The sequence below is a fragment of the Drosophila busckii genome, chromosome 3R, assembly GCF_011750605.1.
Source record: "Drosophila busckii strain San Diego stock center, stock number 13000-0081.31 chromosome 3R, ASM1175060v1, whole genome shotgun sequence".
Lineage (NCBI taxonomy): Eukaryota > Metazoa > Arthropoda > Insecta > Diptera > Drosophilidae > Drosophila > Drosophila busckii.
The window spans coordinates 5,497,743-5,524,921 of NC_046607.1; the positions used below are offsets into that span (position 1 = coordinate 5,497,743).

Consider the following 27,179-nt stretch of genomic DNA (forward strand, 5'->3'; position numbering starts at 1 on the left):
CTCGCAGATACTCTGCTCAATGGTGGATGATGCGCATTTAGCAACCGCCACTCAAAGTCTTCGCATGGCAGGCGGGCCCGTTGCCCGTTGCCAGGCCGACCGAACGCTCTTCAATGGCTGAAAGTGCAATACAAATTGCCGACGGCAAATCATGGCCGCTTGTCTTTAGCTCTCTATTGTTGTTGTTACTGTTATAAAATGTGTGCGTGTGTGTGTGTGTGTGTGTGCGTCTATGTGTGTGATCAATGCGAATTGACGGCCATTATTCATTTTTGCCCTTATTGAAACAATAGGCAAGGCAGATTAAGAGTCGACTTAAGCTTTGAAGTTTATGTTAGCTTCACTTTGTTAAGCAAATTAAATATGCATTAAATTTAATTTTAAATAGTGTTTTAAAAAAAATATATTTTTAAAATTGCCGTCGGCTCTACAAAATAAAAATGCAAGCGTTAATGTTAGTCCAAGGTCTTGATTTGATTTTGTATAACTTGCAGTTCATTGATTTACTCAAATCATTATTCTAAAGCATAGTTGCTCAATTATTATTTTAAACAATTATTGGCTTTGTTTGTTGTGTTTTATAAGCTGCGCTCACCTTCATCATTTTAATTTTTTAGATCCGGTACATTAAGCAAAGTACAGTGGGACTTATGAGTAATGTAAACTAACTTAAGCAATTTGCTTAGATCAATGTTAACATAAACTTCCAAACCTCTAAATAATCTCATACTTGTTCGCTAAAGTCTTCTGATCTTTCACTGACAGTTTTTTAATTTTTTAAATATTTTTAAACTTATTTTTGTTATTTGCTGCTTGTCTTTCAACTAGTTTTTAAATCGATTTCTATATATTTTTGTCTTTAAAATGGAATTGTTCATGTGCTCAACTTTGCTTTGCTGGCTGCTGCTTTATTTGCTTTGAATTTTCTTGTGTGCCACACACACAAGCACTTACTCAAATATATATATACACACACACAAACATTTTTTTCATTTTTGTTTTTTGAGGAATTGGCACTTAAGTTACTCAAGTGGAAAAAAGTTTTTGTTTTTCGTTTACTCGATATAACTATAAGCAACAATAACAACAACAATATAGTATATATATATATATATTTATATATATATATATATATATGAGTGTGTATACTGACACACTGAGAGACGCAGATACAAACATCATGGCACATTCTGTTCCAAGTTTCGCTGGGGTTGCATACAAAGTGCGGATGGAGACAGAGGGGGGAGCAGAGCAGCGGTCTGGGCCTGTCAGCTGGATTTCTTCATGGGGAGAAGTGCTCAGTGCGTTGTTATTTTCTTCTTGTTTGAGTTACTTTTGTTCAGCTTCTGTCGCTGTTTTGTTTTTCCAATTCAATTGAAGGCTGACAGCCGCAAAAATTTCATTATGAAATTGGATCGTTGTCAATTTATTAAGCGACTGGTCTAGCTACAGATACAGCTACAGTTAGTATTTGCTGCCTGCCATTAAAAAAGAAGAAGAGCATCTTTTAATTGCTGACACCTGTTGTGCATTTTTTTGCTGCTTTACCTGCTTATTTTTTTACAACTCGCTTTTCCACGCTACCTTTGATTTTGACATTAACATTAGTCACTACAAATCGCTGCTCACCTTGAGCCGCAGTCCGTTTGTCTGTCTGTCTGTCTGTCTGGCTCTCGCCTCTCTGGGCGGCAGTTGCTGAAAGTAAAGTGAAAATAACAAGCGAGATGCCAAATGCGCGCCTCAGTGGCCACCCGGCAGCAAAGACGGCCGGGCTCACCCCCCCGCGCACAGTCGAACCCAACCCAAGTCTCCATAGCAATTCCACTTGGCGCAGTTCATAAATTAAAGTCAAAGCCGCCGCCTTTTGTCTGCGTCTCGCAGTTGCGACTCCGACTCCGAGTCCGACTCTGACTACGTTTGTTAGTGATGTGATAATTGCGGCTTGGCTTACTTTATTCGCCATTTAATTGTTGTAATTTGTGCGTTTTGCTGCTGTGGCTCCAACTGCAGCTTCAGCTTCAGCTTCGGCTTTGGCTACTGCTATTATTTTCATTTTGTTAGTAGTTTTCCCTTTTCATTTTGTAACGAGTTTTCGCCTCGAGTTTAGCGAAATTGCTGAACAAATTCTCGCTGGCACGCATTGCTGCATGCAGATACTTGCAACCCAAAAGATACGGATACCCTTTAAGCCATTGTTGTTGCCCCCAACGCGACTCGACTCGACTCGCCTCGCCTGGTGGCAATTGCAATGAATGTTGTTACTTCAGCCTCACTTGCACCTTTACGCTTCGTGGCTTGTGTCTAAGCTTTGACGTGCACTTCCTTTTCATGAGAACGCAAGCGTAACGTAGTTAAAAAAACACAAATTTATATGCATTGCATATTTGTATAAAAAATACAGCACGCTAAGCCAAAATTTCAGCACTTTTAAGCTTTAACATATGTTTGATTTTCTAATTATTTTTCAAACAAAACTTAGCCCAGTTCTCAATTCACACACAGAGAACTTTTCATTGACATTTCCTGTGCCTGTGTGTTGGCTGCTCTGCCCTTTAGCCAAGTCGAGGCCAAGGCACGAACATCAGAACAAAATGCTTTGATAATTTACAAAAGAAGCAGAGCAAAGCTCAAGCCTAAAAACGAGCACAAAATGTATAAAAAATAAAACAAAACAAGAACGCATTAAAAGTTGGATGCAGGCAACATATTGATACACTTTAATTTTCAGGGAAGTAATAATATGAAATAAAATAACATGGGGTTAACTTTAGCTCTCATTGCCTTTGAGTTCTTGTTGCTCATTTGCCAGTCGAACAGACAGACACTCAGCTTTAGCTGCTGATCAATTTTATGGCTGCTGCCACGCCTACTTTTGCCTTTTACATACACAACTTCTTGATTGCCATTGCCATTTGTTTATCAAAATGTTAAAGTGTATAAAAATATATAAGCAGCGCTGCTCGGTGTGCTAAATTCCCTGTCCGTAGGTTCCAAGAAAAAAAAGAGAGAATATTTTTGTTTGTATGTTAGCGAGAACATTTAAAGAACCTCAGAGACCGCAAAAGAACTTTGACATTTTCCTTTTTGTGATCAACGTCTACGTCTCTGCCACTGCCCCACCCCATCCCCCTACACCGCTGACTTGCCGCGCTTGTCATTGTGTTGAACGTTTCCATGTTTTTTGAGCGCAGAAGTTTTTGGGATTATTTTTGTGAGAGTTTTCGGAGCTGAAGCCTCAAAGTTGTAGCTTGACTTTTTGACTTTTTTCCGTAGAATAATACAGACGTTTGTTCCAACATGTAAACACACACACACACACACACAGACAGAGACACACACACATGTGAGCTTTTGAGCTGTCACCTATGGGTTTGCATGTCAAAGCTAAGGACATCGAGGCTGGTCATTGTTTTTGTCCTTTTTACAGCTGCCATAAACGCGCTAACAAACACTGACCTTCAAAGGAAATACACACACACACACACATGCATATATGTGTGTGTGTGTGTGATGCGCCTACTTCACTTGCAGCAGTGCTGGGGCAACCTTGAAGCTCTGGCTTGGCTTTGGTTGCATTTGAGTTTGATTGTGTCCCCAGCGTGGCACTCGACAATAAATCAAGTCACCGAAAAACTAAAGCCAAGTGTCGGATGTTGGAGTTTTGCAAATTACTTGGAAGTGTGCCCCATGGCCAATGTTACTGCCCCGACCCGCTGCCCCCTGGGAATCAATACATGAGGCATGGCATGCAAGCTATGCGACTTATTTTTATGCGGGTGACGTTAACAATTTCCATTTGCAAACATAATTATTTTATTATTTGTATTCGCTTTGGTACAAAATATGTTTGCATTGTTGCTAAGATACTTTTTGGCAAGTTGTAGAGCAGCAGAAACTTTTGCTATTGATAACAAGGCGGGGCCGCCAAGCGGAAAATTAAGCTAATCAGTCGCTCGGCTGGCGATGATTGGGGCAACAACAACAACAACAACGACAAATAAATAAATAAATCAAACTCAAAGCGCAAAGCGCAAACAACAATAAACTTACACTTGTGACGTAGCCAAATGATTTGGATAAGTTCGAGTAGCGCTGTGACTGAAGCGCGCGTGGGCTGGAGCTGGAATTTGCGCTGGGCTGGGGACTTGGCCAGCGAAATATTTGACATTTCTCCAACGGCCATAAATCAGCGCTGGAGACAGCGAGCTTGACATGATTTCTGTGCGCTTTGCTGCTCATAATTAGAAAATTAGCTGGAAAAGCAAAGATGGCGACTCAAACCGGGAGAGAAAAAAATTGCAAGCGAATCTACTCTTGAAGCTGAAGTGGGTTAAAGTGGAGCTAGCTAAGTGCTAAGTACCCTCGAGCAGGCAGCTGACATTGGGAGCTGACTGACAACGACGACGCCGACGACGACGACGACGGAGCAGCCACTTTGACAGACTATTATGCGGGAAAAGGTTTCTTTCACTTTCGTAGCGACTGTGGACGGTGGAACTTTTGTGAGGGACGCTGGCAACTGCAAAGATGTTCGGCGCTCGCTGCGGAACTGTCATTTCCGTTTTACTTGTAAAATGAACATGGAAGTATTCGAGGCAGCCGACAAAGTGCCGTACAAGCGGACAACACAGCACAGATCTCGAGCAGGAGCTATAGCTGTAGCTGGGCAGGGCGGGGGCACAGGGGAGCAGCTGACGCTGACTTGTTATATACTAAACTGCTGCTTGGGACTGAGACTCTGAGACAGGCAAACGGAAGGATGAACCAAACAGCCAGACAGACAGACACACACACAGAGAGAGGGCGTGTGTGTATGTGTGTGTTTGGGGATTGAGGTAGAGCTCGAACTGGAACTGGGACGGACAACGTTGCGTTTAACGTTTTTCGCAAAAGTTTCGTTTTCGTGTATTTTGTGCGCAGCGCGTCTGAAAGGAAATTGCCAGCAGCACCGGCGGCAGACAGAGAGAGGTAGAGAGCGAGAGAGCGAGAGAGAGCAGCCAAGCATTGCCTGCCTCTAATGCCAGAAGGTAACAACGCAAGAAAATGCCAGGCAACAAGACAACCAGAACTGACGTAAAAAGATTTCTCAAACTTGCGAGAGAGAGTTGGAGAATTTGGACTTGAAGCTGCTGTTGATTTGCCACCCCCCCCCAGCCGCACACCCAATCCACTCGCTAGACAGACAGACAGACAGCCCTTTAGCGAGCAGTCATCATGATGTGTTTTGCGCAATTTCAAAATAATAAATGTATCTTTAAACGTTTGCACATAGATTTGTTTACTTAACTGCGCCAAAGGTTGAGCGCACTAAAATCAAAGCAAACTGCATTAAAAACTCTTAGGCAATTTAAACTATAGTTTAATTATTTGTCGTATTTAGAGCATGACATGGCGCTTGACACATATCCCCAAAAACTATTAAAATTTTTGCTAAATTTTAATGAAAAATCTAGTTGAATGCAAAAGTCAGAGTGGCAGCTCCTCCCTTGGCCCTGGCGCTGTGGCCAACGGTGACATGAATGCTGACAACGTGTCTTAGTTTGCACAAAACGAGCTTCAGAGATGCACACACACACACACACACACACACAGATACAAATATCTATGCCATAAAAGCTGCACACATTCAAATATTAGAGCAGCTCGCCTCGCTTGCTCTTGCTCCTTGCTCCTGTCTGTGTCCACATTGGGCTGACTGGCTTGGCTGTCATGTAACAGGAATTTTAATTTAATTACGCTTCCAGGCTAGCACACTGAGATTGAGGCACTACAGTGGGTGCCACACACACACACACATTAATAGATTAACATTCTATGTTTTTTGCTGGGGGATTCGCTCAAGCACGCAGCTGATAAGAAATCAATAGCATCAGGCAAACATAAATCATTTGCCCATTTGCGCCTTGTCTAGCGATGCTTATCAGGACTTCACTTACCTACAGGCAAAAAGGCTGCCACCCACCTCCTCCTCACTGTTGTGCAAATTCAATATTCATAATTTGGCAGCATTTTGCTTGACAGCATTTTGCTCAAAGCCCGAAACAACAGCAAAATCAATAAGCAAAAATTCCTTGCAGGCATTTAAAAACTTTTTACAGGTAAAATTGCTGGGGTTTTGGCCAACTTGCCTTGCCTGCTTGGTCATATCAATAGACTGAAAAGTGTAATGCTGTCTCTGTCGCACGCACGGCGGCTGTGCACTGAGTTCGTGCCAAAAAATAATTTTCTACTCGCAGACACGAGGCGACGACTTTGCTGCACTTATTGTTGTTATCAACGCCTGAAATATGGCATTTTAATTTTATTAGCTGCCTGCCACACACACACACACACACACAGATACACACGCATACACACAAAGAGCCAAAGCGCTGTGATGACAACACGTTGCCACATGGGCACAGTGGCATAAATTGTATTGCAATTGAGCAAAAAAAATCAATGCCAATTATATTTGTGAGTTAATCATAAATCAGAAAATGAACATACAATAATTAACATTTGAGATTGATTATTAAATATTTGAGAATTATAGCGAATACTTAAACATTAAATTTAAATGGGCTTCAATTAAATTACAGCATTAAATGTTCAACATTTGCTTATGATAATTTTCAATGAAAATTTCAATAAATACGAAACTTTTCCAATTCAAATTTACACTAAATAAATTCAATTAAAATGCAAGAATTTAAAACTTTTGATTGCTGTACCCATAGTAAAAAATATTTTAATTTAAATGTATAAAATATTACAATTAAATTTTGAAATCTTCAATTTAGCTTTTATTGTATTCGCAACACTTTATTGCTCTGGGGCCATTGTCTGTTGTTTCTATTGCTTGCAACAGTTTGTGGCCGCCAGCTGAGAGTCGCTGTGGCAACTGCGCATGCTGCGTAGCTCGGAGCTCGGAGTTAAGAGTTAAGAGAGTCTGTTTATGCTTTATGGGGCGCCTATCGAAGAGCTATCAGCCAAACAGTTTAGCTGCTTCAAATTAAGTCATTGTGTAGGGCTCTTGGCCAGGCCAGGCCGGGCCGAAAGTTATTGCCACTTAAAGTAGCGTTATTCAAGCTCAACTGGCGCTCTTAAGACGCAGCTATAATTTATGCCCTTGGTCGGCTCTTCTGTTGCTGCTGTTGCTGTTGCTGTTGCTGTTGCTGTTGCTGTTGCTGCCTTGTCACTTTGCTTGGGCCGTAGCATTGCTAAGCTGAAACATTTTTCTCGCAGCTTTTTTGGGCCAGCTCAGGCAGCTGGCAGCGTGTAGGCGGCTAGTTGGCAAATTGGCGGCGCCGAGAGCTGCGTTTCGCGCAAGGAATTCCTCGTGGCTCGTAATTTGCACAGAAATTAAGCAAAAGCAGCAACTGTGATTGGGCCGACGGCAATAGTTAAAGGCGCTTGAAGTGTTTGCATCCATTTCTCGATGACTGATTGCAGTCTAAGCTGGCCAAGCTAATGCTAATGCCATTGCCAACAACATGTGCCCCATTAAGCAAATGAAATTGCTGTGCACAATCATCTTGGAAAAACGCAAACTGCGACTGAGAACGAGGCGCAAAAAGTTCCAAACGTAGCACAGTCCGGGCCAAAACTAAACTGGCTCGTTGTTGGGGTTTCAGTAGCAGTAGCAGTCTAAACAGGTAATAAGCCAACTCTGCATGCATAAGTAAATATTTGTAGTCAGAATTGTAGCAAAGTTTGCTGTCTCAACTTCAAGTCTCTCTTTTTTGTCTGAAGAGTTCATTAAAGTTTGGCAACTGTGAACTTTGCACTTTCTTGTTTTGTTTTGTTTGGTTTTGTTTCGTTCTGTTTGCTGCAACAGCTGCCTACAATATTTGCAGCAACTTTTCTGTGTGTGACAAACTGTCGAAATGTTTTATAGATGTTGCTTGAAGCTAAAAGTTTAAGTTTGCTTGAGTTGCGATCAGTTTTGTATCTGTGGCATGCCACACACTCGCTCGCGCCGGCATCTGGAATCTGTTACAATTGTCGTCATACATTTCTACCTGAAACGTATTTTTGCAATGTTGCTGCCACCGGCGCCCCGCATGCCACAAAATTTAATGCATTTCACTGTTGCAACAACAACAACAAGCAGAACAAGAATAAAATGTGTAACGCATGAGCTGCAAACACAAAAACAAGCATTGAAAATCAAAAAAAAAAAGAAATAAAAGTAAAAACGCCTGAGCAGAAATTTTTAAACATGGCGCGAACATAATGTCCTGTGTCCTTGCCTGTCCCAAAGTCCTGGCTGTCGCCTGAATGTTTCTGAGTTTCGTTACGTTTGCAGCTTTTTTTTTTGCACACACTCTTTGCGAATTTCCCTGCTGCTGCTGCTGCTGTTGTTGTGAAAAATCGAACATTGATTTATGGCGTGTGTGTGGCAGCCACAATAAAAAAAGTGTGCCTGCGGCAGCAGCAGCAACTGGGGGCAGCGGGGTAAAGGTAACGTACGCCTGATGACGATGACGATGATGCTGATGAGCTCGAATTGTTTTTGATATGTTGCATACACACACACATACATATATACAGATGCAGGTCGAACCCTTCGCAGTTCGCTTTTATTATTTGTGGCTGCAACATTTTACATTTACAACAAACTGCAAAGCAAAAAATAAAAAAGAGCAGCGAATTGTAAATGCAATTCGTTGGGCATAAATTTAAAAAAACGCGTGTCACATGTCGTTTCTCGATTGTTCGCAAATTAATATATAAAATATATATATGAACGGGAGTGTCGAACTGCGAACTCTGAATTTTTGCGGCCTGTCGTTTGCGGTTTGTGCATTGTTTAATTTGCCTTTTAGCTTAAAGCAGCGTTTAAACCATCAAATATTTATGGCCAAAAGGCTGCGCTCTCTCTTGCTCAATGGCTAATGACAGCCGTTTACAGCTGCTGCATCTACAGTTCAATTAGACTGGGCCTAGACACTTGCAACTTGCAGCTCGAAGCGTTGCGGCTTCAAATGCATTTGGCAAATGAATTCATTTATTTTATGCTGCGATGAATCAGCTGCGACTTTTGCCAATTGCTGCTGCTGCTGCTGCTGGGGAGCGCAGCGGGGTGCGGGGCTGTTGCCGGTGTGCTAAGGGGGCGTTGCTGGAGCTGCTAAACTTAAATGCGAATTGCACAAATCGACAAACGATGCTGCGCCCCAGACCGCAGACTCCAGTCCAGGGGATTAAGTTGTGAATCGTGAGTTAGCAACCGCAATGTGGATGAGCCCAGCGACTGCCCTGCCCGCGGTGATTAATCCATGAACTCTTGGCTTGGCTTGGCTTGGCTTGGCTTGGCTGAGCTTTGCTGATTTTCAACTCTAGATACTTGCAGCAGACGCAGACGCGCCTTCCACCTGGCCCCAAGTTGCAGTCGCATGCGCAGAGCTGAGCTGAGGCTGCTGCTCAAGTTGGGGACGCAAAGCAGGCGATATTTAACCCATGATTACAATGTTTGTAATTTTTTTTTGCTGCTTGGCCGTCGTTCTGCCATTTTGTTTCCACCTTGCGGCCAATTTGTTCGAGAAACTGTTTGCAGTCTGAGACTCGACAGTGCGCAATATAAAAGCTAAATTGGCCCTGGCCACGGCCACGTTAAGACGCTGCAGCTGCCGATCTTAGCAAGCATCAGTTAGAGAGAGAGCGACAGAGTGGGAGAGCAGCTCGAGATCGAGCAACTGCCGCACGCCTGGTAGTTGAGCAATTTATTATTGCCGCAAATTGATTTTTATCTACGCTTAATCGATTGTTGTGCATGTATGTGTGTGTGTGAGTGTCCGTGTGTGTGCCTAGAGAGTGGAGAGTGGATTAAGGAAATTATTTATGTTAGTTCACACGTTGTTTTACACGTAATTTATTAACGTAGCGTTTTCTAGCGCAAACGTTGTGACCTTGGGGCAATGGGCATCGATTATGCCGCCCGTGTTAGAAATTGTAGGCAACAGCAACATCATGAGTGGAGCCTGCAACTGTTGCTGTTGCTGTTGTTGTTGCTGTTGCTGTTGTCTGCGTGTCTGTTGGGTGTGAAGGTGATTTACAATGCTGGCTTCACCACTGTATCTGTTGTGTGTGTGTGTGTGTGTATCTGTGTGTGTGTGTGCACATGCATGATTTGGTAATTTTTCAGCTCAGCTAAGATATTTATGACAGAGAAATGAGCCCCAATTGCCGCAATTACGGGCGCGTGTTTAGCCAGCGGTGCTTGTGTTTTTTTTCTCTCTCATTTTTTTGTTGTTGTCTTAAATCTATGAACTCCGAAAAGTAAATGCAGTGGCCAGAGGACAGTAGACCAGACTTAGATGCTGCCCAGATAAATGTTGCTTTACTGTAGCTATAAAGTGTTCAATTTTATGATTCAGCACAACAGTAAATTTCGACTATGTTGCTGATAAAAATATTTGCTGCGTTATTGGTTTAAACATTTTAAGTTTTTAATGATAAGTATCTGAGTAATTCGTTTATTTTTGGAATTCAATTTTGTGAAACAAATTCCATAAATTTATTAGTTACAAGTTCAGAGACGAGAGATTTAATGAAAACAAAAATTAAACACATGACGGTAAATCAAATTATAATTATTTAGATTTTAAATGCATTATTTTTAGAAAGGTATAAATGGAGAATACTTTGTTAAATTGGGCTCTAAGTTTATTCATAAAAAACCTCAGTTATAATTATTGCTTTGCATAGCTTCAAATACATTATTCTATTTTATTATTTTATATCCTTTCTGCCTATTGACGTGCTGAACTTTAAAAGCCGCAGCCGCACTTCAATTCAAATGCAACAACAATCGATGAGCAACAGCAACAACAACAACAATAGCAAGCATATGAAAATAGAGAAAGAATAAAAAATAAAAAACAGTGAGAGGAAAAAGTCGACATGCACTTTTATCAGAGGGTAATAATTCATTACACACTTTTTTCTGCCGTTGCCACCGTGGCCGTTGCCGTTGCCGTTGCTGCCTCTGCTGCAATCCACACGCTTTACACACAGTCCCCAGCGTTGTGTTACTTTACGCCTTGAATCATCAGCTGTGATGTTGGACAGGGAGCAGCAGCAGCAGCATCGGATGTGCTGCATTTACCGCATTCGACATGAGTCCGGTCGCTGCTGCTGCCGCTGCCTTTGCCAGCATAAGTTGAGTTCTCTGATATCCTGGGCTCGCGCTCTCTATGGAGCCCGCGGCAATGGTCAGTTGATTGTTTCTTGTAACTTGCGTGATGGCCACGAGGGCAGCAGCGAGGGCATGGCACACAGTGAGTGAGTGAGTGAGAGAGATGAGTTCATCAGCGTTAACACGAGACGCTGACGGTGCCACAAATAACTGTTTCTGATAAGGCCGCACTTTTGTTTCAACTAACGCCAAAGAGAGTGGAAAAAGAGCTGGTCAGAGCTCAATTAACTAATTGTACACAAAGGACCGCAATCAAGCTGCCAGCGGACTTGTGAATAATATACATTAATTGCGTCCCAGTTAGGGCAGCAGCAGGAAAAAAAAAGGAGCGCTGCCCAAAAGGGGGAGGGGCGCAACATCATCATGTCGCTTGATGGATAAGATTTCAGGCGACCAAATGAAACGGGTAAGCGAGTTGCACGCTGAACAGGATACGGAAAAGGACGAGGCCGAAGCCGAAGCAGAGCAGGCGGCCATAAATCAATGTAACTGTCAACGTCATCGGCATCAGCAGAGCGTCAATATTAGCAGCAGCAGCAGCAGCAGCAGCAAAGCGAACAACCCCCGAAGTATGCAGCAGTAATCAGAGCCCCTGGCCACGCCCATTAACTCATGCGCCCATGCGGCCATAGCTGAGCGTGTAAGAGAGAGAGAGAGAGAGTGAGCTCTGAATGTTTAGTTTGGGTTTCATTTTGCATAGGCAACACTTTTTCTAGCGATGACGTCAGCAAACATGAAATAAGTAAATTGTTTCAAAGTGTCAACTGCCACCCACACACACACGCACAGACACACACACATATAACAGATATACACACACGCATGTTTAGCTAGCAGACAGACAGGATATTACAGGCTGCTTTTGAGGGAAATTAGATCTACAAACTGCGTCTTAAGCACTCGACAACATCTTGCTGAGAAACTCTCACACACACACACACACACATGCACACACATGCAGACAGACATTGTTTGGCCGGATAAGTGGGGAAAGTCAAAGTCCAAGTCCCCAGCGGCTGTTGGCGCCAGCGCATACATGTTGCACTTAATTGGAATGATATCGTCTGTGAAATATGATTTCGGCTTTAGAGCGAGGGCATGCACTATGTGAGAGACTTTCTCATAGTTTTAGCTTAACTCACACACAATTAATTATTGCATAATAAATCTGTTTAGCAATTGTACTAATTCTCAATTATTTTGCACTCTCTACTCATTGCAGGTAAACACGCAAATGCAAAGCGAAGCAAAGCAGCGCATCGCACCTGTAGTTGCAGCAGCATCTACTTATAGCCAAGTAAGCCAATGTATTTATATGCGAAATGCCTTAAATGCGCATGCAGCATTCCTCCAGTCGCCTGTATCTGATTTCTGTCAACATTAAAATTGCAAACTTGACAATGCACAGCACCAAGAGCTAACTAAGTAACCCATAGATACTTGCACTGACTGACAGACAGAGAGACAGACGAACAGACAGACAGTCGGACTGGACATTGTGTTTTGTTGCTGCAACAATCTCTAGAGTGTAGCCGATAACACAAAAGGCTAAAACGCCTCAAACTGTCTGTCGGACTGCGACTGCGACTGCAGCCAGTGAGTGGCAACAGAGATTATAAATTGAAATTGAGTTCATAAAACACGAATCAGCAAAACGTTTAACATCTTTATTTCTGCGAACTGTGGCGCACAGACATCCACCCAAACTCAAACTCAAATCCACAGTTAAAACCACAGCGTTCAATCCAAGTCCGTGCCCAAGGTGCGAGCTCGTATGCAATCAAACAAGCGCAAGTCAATTGCACACCAACCAATGTATTTTACTCTCTATGTATGTCTCTGCTTAATGCTGCTGCTGCTGCCAACCAACCAACCCAGCCAGGCTACCAGCTCTAGCTGCAGCTCCAGCTCCAGGTCCAGCCAACAGGCATCAGCAACAGCCCAGCAAATAGACAGACAGATGTACGCGAGTGCAAGCTGCCAAACAGGCAATGCTGTTGCCGTTGCTAATGTTCAACGACAAATCACAAGCACAGTGGGTCAAAGCAATGCGAAAATTTGTACAAAATCATTTATTTGAGAACTACTTTTCAGTGTCTTCCGAACAAAAGCAGCGTTTGATTTTAGGCAATTGAAAAGAAGTGAAAGTTTAGAATTCAAATCTGCTTTAATATCTTTCAATTATTAACAGTTAATTGTTATTAGTTTTTTGCTCAAAAACAAAGAGTTTTGGTATCATTTTTATAAGAGTACTCACATGTAATGTTGATAAATGAAAACGACAGAAATCCAAGTCTAATCCTTCATTATTTCAAAGAACTTGTAAATTTTACTTGCAATTAGTTGAAAAGTCTTCAGCATTGCTTTGAATGTAATTTATTTGTTGAGAACATGTATTAACAATATTTAAAAATTATAAATATGATTTAATATTTAGGTTTGCCATTGAAGAAAAGCGTTAGAGATCATAATATAATCATTTTAAACTGTACAATGCAAAGCTATTAAGCCAAGCAGTTCATTAAAAATCTCCAGCGCTTTTGTAAATTTGTTTTATTTATTTATACGAATAATTTAATTATTTTATCATTTTGTTTGCACTGCATTTGGCACCACTGTGCGCTATGCGAAGATGTGCTGTGAGCACAGAATGCGGAATGTGCACGCGTTGAATTTCTTGTAGACGTGCGATAAAAATTTGCGACATTGCAACAGTTTGGCGAACGTGCGACAAGCAGAAGGAGGAGGAGGAGGAGTTGGCCCCGCTCGCTCCACCTGCCAGCAGCCAGCAGCGAAGTGTTGCCAGCTGGCAAGCGACGCAAAAGAGCCAAAGACATGGCCACTCAATGTGCTCGCAGCTCTTAGCATAAGCCGCAGCGCACACAAAAGCAGATGACAAGCCGATACTGTTAATCTGCGTGAATAAAAATGTAAATGAATTGAAGATTGTGCCGCCAAGTCGGAGCGCCCAGAGCTCAGAGCCGGAGCAAGAGTCGGTGCCAGTGTCAGTGTCGGGGGCAACTCGCGGTGCAGTGCAGCATTATGAGCTATGGGGCTATGGGGCAGGCCACTTTAAACGCGCCAAAGCCAGTGACAAGCCGAGATTAGACGCAGGCCAGGCCAGGCCAGGCCAGGCCTGAACCATGGACAACGTTTAATAAGCGCGCACAGGTTTGAGTGCTTGATTGAGCCTTTGAGCACAGAGTCTGGTAATAAAGTGTGGACAAGTTTAGCATCAAATGATGGCCAACAACAACAACAGCAACAACAACAACAACAACAACGATTTATATACTGGCTGTGAAAGCTAACGGCTAAAGTAGCGCTCCAGTTGCTTATGGATGCGCTCAAACATGTTTTCCCAGCTTCGGTCCAGCTGTTGGGCCAGTGGTGTAGTCGCCATTGTGGGCTCTGGATTTCCCCCTTGAGCGGACGCCGCTGGCAGCGCTTAAAGTGTTTGTCGATAAAGCCATGAGGGATGCTTGCCGAGAGTGAGACAGAGAGAGAGAGGGAGACCGCATATAATATAAAAATTAAATCGCACAAAATAAAAATGTTCAAGTCGCCAGTTGAGTCGGGCACGAAAACAAGCGTCCAAACCAGGAAGAGAAAGAAAAAGAAATCGAGTCACGAACATTGAAATATGTGTGTCCATCGCCTGATGAGGAGGACATGGACATGGCGTATTGGCAGACAACGTGGACTGATAAATGCGTGGAAAATGCAACAGCTGCCACGGCTGGAGAGCTAGGAGAAAGGCTGAGCTGCTGTTGGTAAACAAATCATTTGAAAGGATTTCTCACACACAATTTATCTTCGTTTCGAACGAATGAGCGAGCGGTCGGACTCGAGAAATTTGTCAGTGCACTGCGGGAACCTGTTTGCCAAATAGAAAATAGAATGCAACTGCTTTGCAGCGCAAGCGAAAGTGTCAGGACCTCACAGGACACTGCAGATTAGTCCCAGGCACCAGGCACCAGGCACCGACTGCAACAATCGAAAGAGAAAGTTGCTTTTGTTTCAGCGCATTTGTATAGTCAAAATATAGAGCGACTCGGCTTGGTTGGCGGTCCGCTTACATAACAAAAAGCAAAAAGATTTGCTGCAAGGACATGCCTCACTAATTTGCATGACCTCGTTTGCCACACAATCTTATGCAATGTGCCAAGGTCAGCGGAAAGTGCAAGCGCATTAAATTTTAATTGCCATTAGGCCCAAACTGTAGCAAGGTCAAGTAGCTAATAGTTTATCATTTCATGAAGGACTCAAGGCGCCGTCGTCGTTATGATGCAATTTGGCTGGCATATGTCCTTTCATATTTGTGGGTTTTACTTTTTAGAGCATAAATATGCATTTCATATGTTCAAGAAACAAAGAAGTATTTAAAATTGAGCTCGGGCTCGCTGTCAACTATTTAACTTTTATTTGCTTGGCTGCTGGCATTTTGTAATTTACACAAAATTAAATTCAATTTCTGCTTGTTGTGTGTGATGCTGGCAAGGACAACAAGGACTGGCTGCTGCCTAAAGTGCTGGGACTGAAATGAAAAAATTCCAGTGCAACGTTTGAAGTTTATTGGCCATAAATAAGCGTTGGGCCAATGCAGAGAGCAGAGAGCTGAGCACGCTTAACGTTTAACGAGGGCGACAGCGATTGACAATTTGATTAAAAAACGAGGCGTACTATGAAATGAAATGAAATGAAATGAAATGCATATAAAACAAACAAGCCCTGACAACAAGGATGCGTATTTAAGTGAAAGTATGCGTGTGTGTGTGTGGGTTCGTGTGTGTGTGGCAACAGCTTTGGCCATGCAAATTGGTCGCCCATCCGCTCTGAGTAATTGTTGCTAATGAAAATCGAGCAGTTGCTGCGCGTGGGAGGCGCATTTAAGTGGCTAATTTCGCTGCTGGCCACAGCTGAGTGGGTGGGGGTGGTACAAATGAAATTGCAGGCAATGCACAAAATGCAAATGAAATGTGCAATCGCCCAGGGATGCAGGACAATGGCATGCAATGCAAAATGTGTGAACATCCTGCAGCAGTCAGACTGCCGCTGTGTGTGTGTATGTGTGTGTTTGTGTTACATGAGTGAAATGTTCTGCGTGTGTGTGTGTGTGTGGACTGCTTTACAAATTTTGCATTTATTGCCAGTGACAAAATATGATACGAAAATTAATATTATTGATTAAATAATTGAAATTGGCGTGCGAGCGACGCACAATGAATTATTGCCCACACATACATGCATGCATATATATGTGTGTGTGTGTGTGTGTTGATGGCTTTGTACTTTTGTCTGTTTGAATGTTGTTCGGGCATACAAATTAATTTGAAAGCTTTGCCCAAGCATTAAACGCAATATTTAAATCAATTTAAATATTATTTCCGTTACTAGAAATTTAATTTACATGCGCCGCACTTTAAGTGCCACACCCACTCGCACTCCCACTGCCACTCCCACTCGCACTTCTGTCTCCTGCTGTCGCTGTCGCTGTCTTTGTCATTTGCCTTCAGTTTTAATAAAATATTTCATAATTCCTGCGCAGTTTTGCTATTGACACATGCTGAAGGCATCCTTCGCACCAACCAACAGCAGTCGAGACACCAGCTCGACACCGACAACACCAACACCCAATATACAAAGAAGACAAGCATTGTTGCTGTTGCTGCTGCTGCGGCTGCTGCTGGTGCTGCCCGCTGTGCTGTGTGGCAAGGCGCGTAGGTGAAAGTTCGCCCCGCATGCAATCGAGGCAAGCGTAGACACTGTTTGTGGCAAGTGGCAAGAACGGGTGGCTGGCTGACTGGGTGGCGGGCTGGGTGGCATTGTTGGTGGTTGAATTGATTTCAGCGTTGATGGCGTTGACACAAAAAGCTTTTACGGCGCCCTCTGCGGTCGCGTACCGTTGACGTTGACCACCTACGGCGCATCCGCATCCTCTGGCTGCTGCTCTTGCTCCTGCTCGAATGATTTACATACAAAGTGAACATGGCTAAGAGCGAGTGTGCATTTTGTTTCGACGCTCGACGCTCGACTCGACTCGACGCTGATGTAGGAAGTCCTGCGGCGGATAGAGCTCCAAAGGGCGGAAATTAAAGTTGTGACACGTTTAACCAACAACAAATATATGTAACATACGTACGTATGTGTGTGTGTGTGTGTTTATTTTGTTTTTGGTAATGCCTTCAATTTTTGGCTCTGGCAACGAGTTAAAGTTTTTCCATTTTTTTTTTCACATTTTGTGAACTGGTCACTTTACGAAATTGCCAACCCACGATTGCTGTTGTTGCTACCTTTCGCTTGAGTGCACAAAGGATGTGCTGCCTTCTCTCTCACTCTCTTAGTCGCTGTTGTTGCTGCCCACCAGCTGCGTCCGAGTTCCCTTTTTAAGCAGCCGCCAGTCAGCAACACCAAAAACTGATTCTGTTGATTCGTTTGCGCTCCCCCGCGTGTCTGCTCCTTTTTTTTTTGTCTTTCTTTCTTTCGGCCGGGCCAATGCATATGGCCTCGAAACCATTTACGCCTCTGGGCAGGCAGCAGCAGCAGCAGCAGCGCAGCATGTCTTTTACTTTGGACGTCAAAAAATATCCGCCCGTGTCTGCGGCTCAGTTTATTATTATTATGCCCCCCTTGCCCACGTCTCTGCACTCTGAAGCAGCGCAGCTTGTTTTAATTGTGGCTGTTTCTCTCTCTTATATGGCATTTAGTTATAAAATATTTAGTTTTATTAACAACTTATAAGTTATTTTATACCTTTTCTCCATATATATTCAATTTCAATTGGGCATGACAGATTTTGCAGTTTGCATTGCATAATTTCCGCTACGCCTTGCTGACCTAACCCAAAAGTCGTTAAATCCAAGCCGAAGCCACAAATCGCCACATAAAATAAACATAAAAGGCGTTAAATAATTATTTACTTAGCCAGTTGGTGGCACACTCACTTTTTATTAGCCGATGAAAGCAGCTTGAGCTTGATGATGCTCGCGTACTTCGCATAAAATCAACACTCCAGACAAGCTAAAGGCAGAGCGAGATAAACGATTTGTATCTAATTTTATGAGGTCATAAAAAGCAATCATTTTGCCATTTGCCACACAAGCCACAGCACAGAGTCTCAGTCTCGCAGTCTCGGAGACCACAGCTGGTTGCCCATAAAATGTGGCCCAGCCCAACGAGTGCGAGTGGCTTTGGCTTTGGCCTGAAACTGAACTGAAACTAGAGCTGCGAGTTGAAAGGTTCTAATGCGGCCGTAAAATGCTTTTTATGAGCTCTACCAGTTTGTTTAAGTGAATTACATGAATTGGCTGCTTATTGGCTTTTAATTGGCCTGCTTGAGTCGCAATTGGTCAGCCCAAGAGTGTGAGAGAGAGAGCGAGAGCGAGAGGGCGAGCGGAAGTGGGCAAGCTTTTCACTTCCGCAGGTCAGACGAAATTAAATGTGCTGCAGATAAGCGTGTCACATAATTAATTGGCTACAATGAAAATTTCAGCTAATTAGCAAACAAAAACAAAGCAACAACAACAAAAAATAAAAGCGGGGGAGGAAACAGCAGCAGCAACAAACTTGACGGTTCAGCTGAGTTAGACTTTGAGTCTCTCAGTCTGGGGTCAGAGTGGGAACGTGCTTGAAATAAAAATGCGCAGTAAAATTAAATTTAATGAGTTCATAAAGTAATAAACACAGAGCCCAGCGACAAGTCAAAGCCAAAGCCAAAGCCAAAATATTTCAAGGTTCTATGCGCACAAGCTGCCAGCCAAAAGGGCAAAGACTCAAAACCCCCACAACAAACTCAAAACTGTCTAAAAAATATAAAACGCATGCACACAAATTTTATAAACATTTTTCAGCTGAAATCAATTTTGATAATTAATAAAAATTAGATACATATGTTCTTGCAGCTGTGCAGCGAAGGCGCCACTCACAGAATGTGGCAAGTTTCATGAATGAAAATTATGTGGCAAGCTGCTTGTGCACCTTTTTGGTTGCCACAATTTTCGGTATCCGGCAATGGGCCCTCAATTTGGGCTCATAAATCAATCGATGCCGTCCCCACAAACTTTTGTCTGTCTCTATCCGTGTGTGTGTGTTTGTATTATTTAAAATATATATTTAAAATAACTACATGCATATTTATATATTTGTCGTCATCATAAACATGTTGCAAAACACTTAGACTGACATTTGTGTGTATAAATCTATTTTCGAATTTCGTTTATGCAAATAGCCTGAGGAAAATCACTTTCCTCCAATTTGTATTTTCGGGTTTTACTTTTGTTTATTTCATTTTCCAGCGTGTGACACTTGCCAGTGCTAAAACTGTCAAGTAGCGCTGTCTTGTCATAATTAAAAAAGAACATTGCGTTGACCATAAATAATTGTCGTCTAGGTTGGGGGTGAAATCCATTTGGCAACGCGTCAATAAATTTCCAAAGCTTTTCCTGCAGCATATGAAGCAAACAAACAAAAGAATGACAAATAATATGCGACTGCGATTAATTTATGTGCACTTTTTAAGCTAAAAAGTATTTGAATAATTCAGTTGTTGTATATATTAGTAAAATGCTAAAAATAGAGCTATGATTTGGCAGCTGAATTCAAAATCAGGCTAACTAAGCTGGCGACTAACTTTAGGCCAAAGCTTATACATACAACGATACAACTTAGAAGCATATACTAACTAATAGCTTAAGTTCGAATTGGTTGGTGAAACAATTTCAAATATATTGAAAGCCATTTGGACATAGTAAAGATTCAATTGCTAATCATTATAATTACAAATGTATAGTAAATAAAAAATTACACACATTTTAGTTTACTTTATTTTATTTATTTTATTGGAATTGTAATCTAATTAATTATGAATATGAATTATGAATAGAGCCAACAAAACTTGCTGCTGTCATGTAGTTTGCTTTAATTGTTTTCAAGGCTAATTTGTTGCACTTTATGAAGTCATTAAGTCTAAGCTAATAACGTAAATTTAAGCTCCAAGCAGTTTGGAACTAATACCTAGAGAACTAAATTCCAACACGCAGTCGCACTAAAATTATTCAAGTTATGAGCCAGTTGGTTTATATATTTGTGAATTATGAATGGCTCTGCTTGTAATTAGAACTCTATGCGATGCTTATCTGGAGGGAAACACAATAAAACTCGATTTAGTTGCACTCACTAGGCCACGTTGTTTTTCTTTTTGGGGCTTGCTTGTTGTTTAGTTTAATTACGTAGCATAAAGTATATATATAAATAAAGTTTTTTTTAAACGCTAACACACACACACACACACACTGAGCATATGGAAATGAGAAATGTTTGCACGCACATGTCATGTCAACTACAACGCATTAAATTTATGCGAGACACGCAAATACAACAAAGAAATCAACACGAGCCGAGCCAAAAATTGACACACAAGCTGACCAAAACTCTATGCATTATACAGAATAAATAACATGGATTTTCAAGCGCCGCCAACGCCTGAACGCCGTCTGAAGAGGTTTTTGAAAGTCTCTAAAGACAATTGGCAAATTATTTTCAAATACAGAACCGCAGCCATTAGAATCAAAAGCAACGCTTGAAGTTGAAGTTGAATGAAAGCTGCAATTTTGATGATTTATTGCCCCGCTATTATAATGAACGAAAGCAAAGCTAAGAATTTCACAGCGCTAAATTATTCAAAAAATAGTAACGTGGGTTGCCGCTGCCGCCGCCATCATAAAGTAGCCGCACTGTAATTTTCTAAGCCAATGCGAGCTCAAAGCCTGCGGCGAACCCAAACCCAGTCCCAGTGCCGAGTTCAAATAATAACAAAAGAAACAAAGCAGGCAAACGCTTGGGGCAAGATGGCGCGTTAAACATTAACATATGCAGCAGTTCACACGATATATATGCAAGCATATAGTTGATATATATGCGTATATATCGGGGCTGACAGGTGGCAAGGCATTGAGCATTGACTGGCAGCAGGATCTGGGCAATCAATAAACGCTCAACGTAACTGTAATAGCTGTTTGGCCTATCGCGCTTTTGTATTGATAATTTAGCCATAATTTGCGCCTGTTTGTTATCTCTGCTTGCTGCCTTTGGTCGAAATGGCGCACAGACAGCCCCCAGAGTTGGGTCGATAAGCCAATTTAGTCCGGCGATCAAAACTGCGCAGGCGACAGGCAACTTCAAATTGCAACGCTGGTGGTGCTGCCTGCCTGCCAAGCGAGAAAACAAGTCCATGACAGTGGGTAAATATGCAAAATTATTGAGCTAAATAAGCAGCAGCATATAGAAAATTAGCAGCAGGCGAGCAGACAGATAAAAAGAAAGAAATATTTCAGATAAATTATGAAAGATGTGGAAATTGTGTTGGGCGAGCTTAAAATAGCAGTCAAGAGTAACAGTCAATAAAGAGGGGGAGTTAAGTATAAGTAGTTGAAGATGAAAGTAATGAAATATATGCAGATTGTTCATAACTGAAGAATGAAAGTACTTTACTTGACTTTAAGTTAATAAAACGCACAGCAATCAAATAAATAATAAATATTATTAGTAGTGAGCAGCTGAGACTTCTATATAATGAATTAATCTAGTTTACAATTTAGTCGCGTGTTAGCTAAGCTTTGCACCACTGTGCAGCTATTAGATGGATATGGCTGGCATGACGCATGACGGAGACTGGCCAGACAACAGCAACTAAGCCTGAATAGAAGCACGCAGGCCATTTGACTGACATACACTGAGAATGAATTGGAAAGCTGTGTGTATGGTAATGTCAGTGTGTGTGCCTGTGTGTCTGTGTGTGTGTGTGAGTATCTAACTTCGACCACTTTTGGACAGGTTGAGACACACGCGTAAAAACTGCACAAATTGACGAAGCAGAGAGGCTTAGCGGGGGCGCCCATGTGGAGGAGCTGTAGGCCGCTAATCGCTTCAACTGCAGGCCAGTCCAGGCAGTCCAGGCCAGAGCCAGTCTGAGGCAAAAGCTGACCAACTGCACACACACAGATCATAGACGGTAGATAGCGCAGAGGGCAAAACACAGCAGGAGTAGGAGTAGGAGCAGTCAGCAGAGAGCCTGGCTGGCTGGCTGGTTGGTTGCTTGGCCGGCTGTTCGACTGGCCACGTTCGGGCAATTCCAGGCAATTCTGCAGTCAAAGCGTTCGTATTTTGATTGATTTTAAATGATTATGGTTGACATTGATTTATGTGCGCCTCATGCATATATTGGGCCACAAGATGGCGTTGGCGCAAGCTGTAGTCGCAGTCGGAGTCGGCGTCGGCGTCGGAGTCGGAGTCGTCATCGAGTGTTGAGCAAGCAGCAGCAGCAGCAGCATGTGAAAGGTGGCCACGTTGCTGTTTAACTGATTCGCACGCAGGACTTCTTGGGCTTAGAGTGAGCCTTAGAGAGAGATGTGAGCAAAGCTATGCGAAGCACGTTCCTGACCTAATATAAGTAAGAACGCCCACAAAATTACCACAAGCTGCGAACTTTTTCTGTGCTCGCTTTGATTATGGCTCACAAACACACACACACACGCATATGTATGTGTGTGTTTGGGTCAGCTTTTGGGTTTGGGCCATTGGCAAATTTGGTGCCTTTTGGCTTTGATTTTAATGAATCGATTTGAACTGTGTGCGCTCATAAGTTCCGGGAAGACACTAAATTGGATTAGCATGTTGCAGACTTAGCCATTTAATTGCCAACAACGGCTTGCAGACCAAATATGAAAGCCAAAAAAAAACCTTGGCACAAACGTCATTGCGTCATTGCCTGTCAGCTCCAGTCCCAGTCCCAACTGCAAGTCCATGTCATGTCACAATCAAATCAAAAACTGCGAAAAACTGTAACAACTTCATTCGCAATGAGCGTTATAAATTTGACTTGAAGGTGCGTGGCTTACAACAAAATGTCATAAACGCAAACCGGTCCACAGGCAAACAATAAACAACTAAAGCCAAGATACAAAAAAAAAAAGGAGGAGGTAAAAACGCTGCCGACAACAACGCAACAGGTTACCAAACAATCATCTCAAGCATTTTAGCTAGCCAAAGACCAGACGCAGACAAAGTCTTGGCCAACACACACACACACACACACACACATATATCATAAATACGCATAACTCGTGCGCAAAAACGTCAGACGAATATGGCAAAAAATGCGACGCAACAATGCGCAGCCCCAAAAGCTGCATTATATTCATTAGCCCAGGCTCAAAAGCTGTGCTCAGCTCCAATGTACTTGCAATCGCAATTCAGAGTCAGTCAGAGCGACGCACGACGCAATGACAACAGTTGGGAGAGGGGAGTATGGTGGGGGGATCAACAACAATGGGTAACCTGGGAGCAATTGCTGCGAACGGCAGCGACGGTGGCGGTTTGGTATTTGGATCAGCGATTGAGTTATAACCACAGAGCCCTCAGTCTCGGACATGCTCGACATTGTTGTAAGTGCCTCGAGATCAGATCACAGTTGCTGCTCCGGCTGCTGCTGCACCAATTTCAATTGCACTGCAGTGCGCAGTGAGCAGCTGATGAAGATGTCGAGATCAATGATCGGCGGCGGCGGCGGCGACGTCGAGTTCATAAATTTGTTTTATGAAGTGCGAGCGACATTTGTAACGAATGTGATCTGCTCGATTAAGCGACACGTTTGCCAATTTGTATGCAATCAGAGATTAAAGATTTATAAGCCGAGTTAACTATTTAAACGCGTATTAATCTCATATGTGTATTGTCAGCTGCAGAATTTGGCCAATTGCAGCGTTAACAAAAATGCTGCCATACCTTTCGATTTGTTTGCAAACATTTCTCTCTCTGCAATTCAATTTTTACTTTACTTGTGCTTTTGTGTTTTTTTTTGTTTTGGCGAGACGGCGACGCTGTGAGTTTGTCCTGTGGCACTGTTTGGCATTTTGGGCAACGGAAGCGGCCAATGCTGTTGGCTGCTGGCGCTGGCTGCTCGCCCTCCAAGTGAAAATAATCGAATTACTTTCAACAGAATAATTTCTAATTGAAAAATATTGTAACTCATGTATGGGCGAGAGCAAAAAGGACGCCAGCCAGCCAGCCAGCCAGCCAAACAAAATAAAAGTTACTTTTGCTGTTGGCGCTACAGACTTTTGGCTGTTTGTTTGTTTTCGTTTTTGGTTTTTGGGGAAAGGCCAGACGCATTTGTATGCGAGTGACATTGTTGTCATCTAAGCGAAAATGTAGCTGCAACAGTTTGGCAACTGATTTGGGGCATTTAATTTCTGATAATGCTTCGTGTAATTATGTCCACAGCCCTTTTGCAATCACATTAAATTGCTTGGGAGCAGAACTTTAAGGGTAAAGTGAAAGTAATTCCATTTGCTTGGGCACGTGTACGTGTGACGAATTTTTGAGTGCATTACAGTTCTGTTTACTAGTCATTTATAATTTATTGCATTTGCTAATCAAAAGTTTGTATTCTGGTTTTCATTACAGCTACGCTTTGGATAAACAATTGGATTACCTTCTTAGCTAAGCAAAGTAAGTTTTGATATCAAATTCTCCAGATCTTTCACATCAGCTGCATAGAGTTGTACTAACTGCAGCGTTTAACCAACTCGAACCAACGAGCGTAACCAATTAAACATTTGTAAGACGCGCACACACACACACACACACAAATTTCTACCTTAGTCTCGAGCCCAACCCAAAAACCAGGCCTACAAATTATTCATGAATAATTTTAAAAGAAAACACAATGATATTTTTTTTTTGTTTCTGCTGGCCTTCAACACATTTGTGGAAACAAAAGAATTATAACTACAAAATGGAAAATGTAAAGCTGCGCATTTTCACTTCGATTTCCACTGCGTGCGCGCTTTCGACTTGAGTGCGTTGCAAGAGGCAACAATTAACATTTTCCATTTTCCGCTTGCCAGCGTATTTTTTTCTTTGCTTCTAGCTCTTGTGCATTGTATTTTACTTTTGTCGACAGCACCCTTTGTGTCTGGCAGGATATTTATGAATATTAATCAAGGTGCATGTTGCGGAAATAATGTTAAAGGCAGCCGCCCCCAAGTTAACGTTGCAGCTTCTGCGCGGCAGCCATTTTGAAGTTGCGTCGAGACGCTCAATCCCCCACCCCTTTGACCTGACACACGCCATTCATAGTCCGAAAAATCTCTCGCTGTGAGTGACAGTTCGTCAGCTCTCTAGGCACAACATTTTTAGACACTTTGCCGCCCTCGCCGCCATAATGACAGCAGCGGCAGCAGCAGCAGCACCAAACACTCATCCGTCATTGTCCAGAGGGGTGACTTTTTTTGGTTGCTCTTTTGGTACTGACACACGCAACGAAGTGTCCAAAAACGCAGCAAAGACAACTCGAAGGCAAATGTTGTTGGGCTTGTAGCTGTATCTGCAACTGTGTCGATGTCGATGTCTGTGTTTCACCCTCCAATCGAAGTAGAACAAAAAACTAGCCGGAACACGTTTCCAAAATTGAAATTCTTTTTTCGGCTTGTGCACATACATATGTACATGTGTGAGTGTAATCATGCCATGTACAGTTTTTTGTATCCGTTGCCTGTTCTGTTCGCTTAGATTGGAACATGTGCGTTGGCAGCCTGATCAGAGCCTAGCTGCGTATCCTTGCTCGAGAACACATGTAAGGGAGTGGAGAGGGGTGAAAAAGAAAACATTTCAATTTTCCTTTGCGTGGGCGTTACGTAGCCTTAACTAGCGCTCATTTTTCTATTGAAAATTTATTTATAAACTATTGCCATGACGACAGGTGCTGCTTTCATTTGTTCAATATCAAATTAGTTTCCTTTTTTCGACTGTCATTCAACTCACAGTTGATTGCAACAGTTCAATGCAACAATTCTATTAGCGTTAATTAATATTCAGCAACAACAGCAAATGGACCACAAAGCAGCAACCGCGACGCGACCCAGCAGTCAAACATTGCTGGCACCCACACTCAGTCAGAGTCAGAGGAGAGGAGCAGAGTCGAGGGGGGTGCTCTGCTGTTGTCGTTGCTCTGGTGATGATTACAATGATGGCTGTTGGTTTCCTTTTGCCTTTGCTTATTTTCGGCTGTTGTTTTGAGCTTTTGTTGTAGTATTTGCTGTCGGGATGAAGGCAAACCGAGCTCGAGCTCGAGCTCTGGGGTCTGGGTCTGGCTCTGCCCTCTGTGCTGAGGCCTTTTTGCTTTTTGGTTGATAATTTTGTTGTTGCTGCTGTTGTTGTTGTTTGGTTTTTTAGGTTTTTGCCTGGCTTTTGTTTCGTCATGTGTGCATTTCATTTCATTTGATTTCCTATGGCGGCAGCAGCAGCAGCAACAGCGACGGCAGCGACGGCAACGCAATGCGCCCATGTTTGTTCTTTTGACAGGCAGTCAACCCGTCGTCATTTCATTTGTTCAGCAGCGCGCACTCAGCCATGTTTCGCCCTGCTACCCTCAAAGCCAGAGCACCACCCCACCACCAACCGCACCCGTTAGCGGCAGCAGCAGCAGCCCGAGCGAGCAGCTCCCTTTGCAGCAGAGCAAAACGCTGTTTCCTTTCCCTTTTCAGTTTCATTTCCCGTGTGCCTGCCTGCCAGCCATCCAGCCTGTCAGTCTAACCAACACACAAAGAGCGAGACACACAGCAGCCGAAACATACTGGAAACGCAATAGTGTGGGTGTGAGAGAGCGAGCGAGAGCGGCGTCCGCTGGCCCGCTGTCCGGCCATTTTGATTTATGTGCGTTTCATTTCGTCGTTCAATACTCATATGCGGAATGTGGAATGTGTGCGGATATGGGAGTTTGGAATATCTTTTGCCCCGTCCCCGTACCCCCCTCTCCGTGACGTCGACCCGCATTTCACTCACTGCGAACGCTGCGCCCATTAGCTGTGCATGGGAGGTTCTAATTTCAAATCTAGTGGCTGCCAGGACATGCGCCCGCCACGTAACGTTTGCTGATTTTCGTCTTTTGTCAGCTTTCGGGCACAGCAGCGAGCGCAGAACAACAACAGATCAGACTCTGGCT

General features: G+C 42.9%; 1 protein-coding gene across 8 annotated transcripts in view; it reads left to right on the top strand.

Annotated features, from left to right (window-relative positions):
- Positions 1 to 27,179, top strand: part of LOC108602833 (homeotic protein antennapedia) — an 89,774-nt gene that overhangs the window by 30,924 nt on the left and 31,671 nt on the right. For 6 of the 8 annotated variants that reach the window (XM_017991082.2, XM_017991079.2, XM_017991075.2 and 3 more), the window contains exons 3-4: positions 12,402 to 12,476; positions 24,641 to 24,685. The gene's annotated coding sequence lies outside the window, so the exon portion shown is untranslated. The remainder of the gene's footprint in view (positions 1 to 12,401; positions 12,477 to 24,640; positions 24,686 to 27,179) is intronic. The other 2 variants (XM_017991077.2, XM_017991076.2) reach the window with 1 other exon arrangement.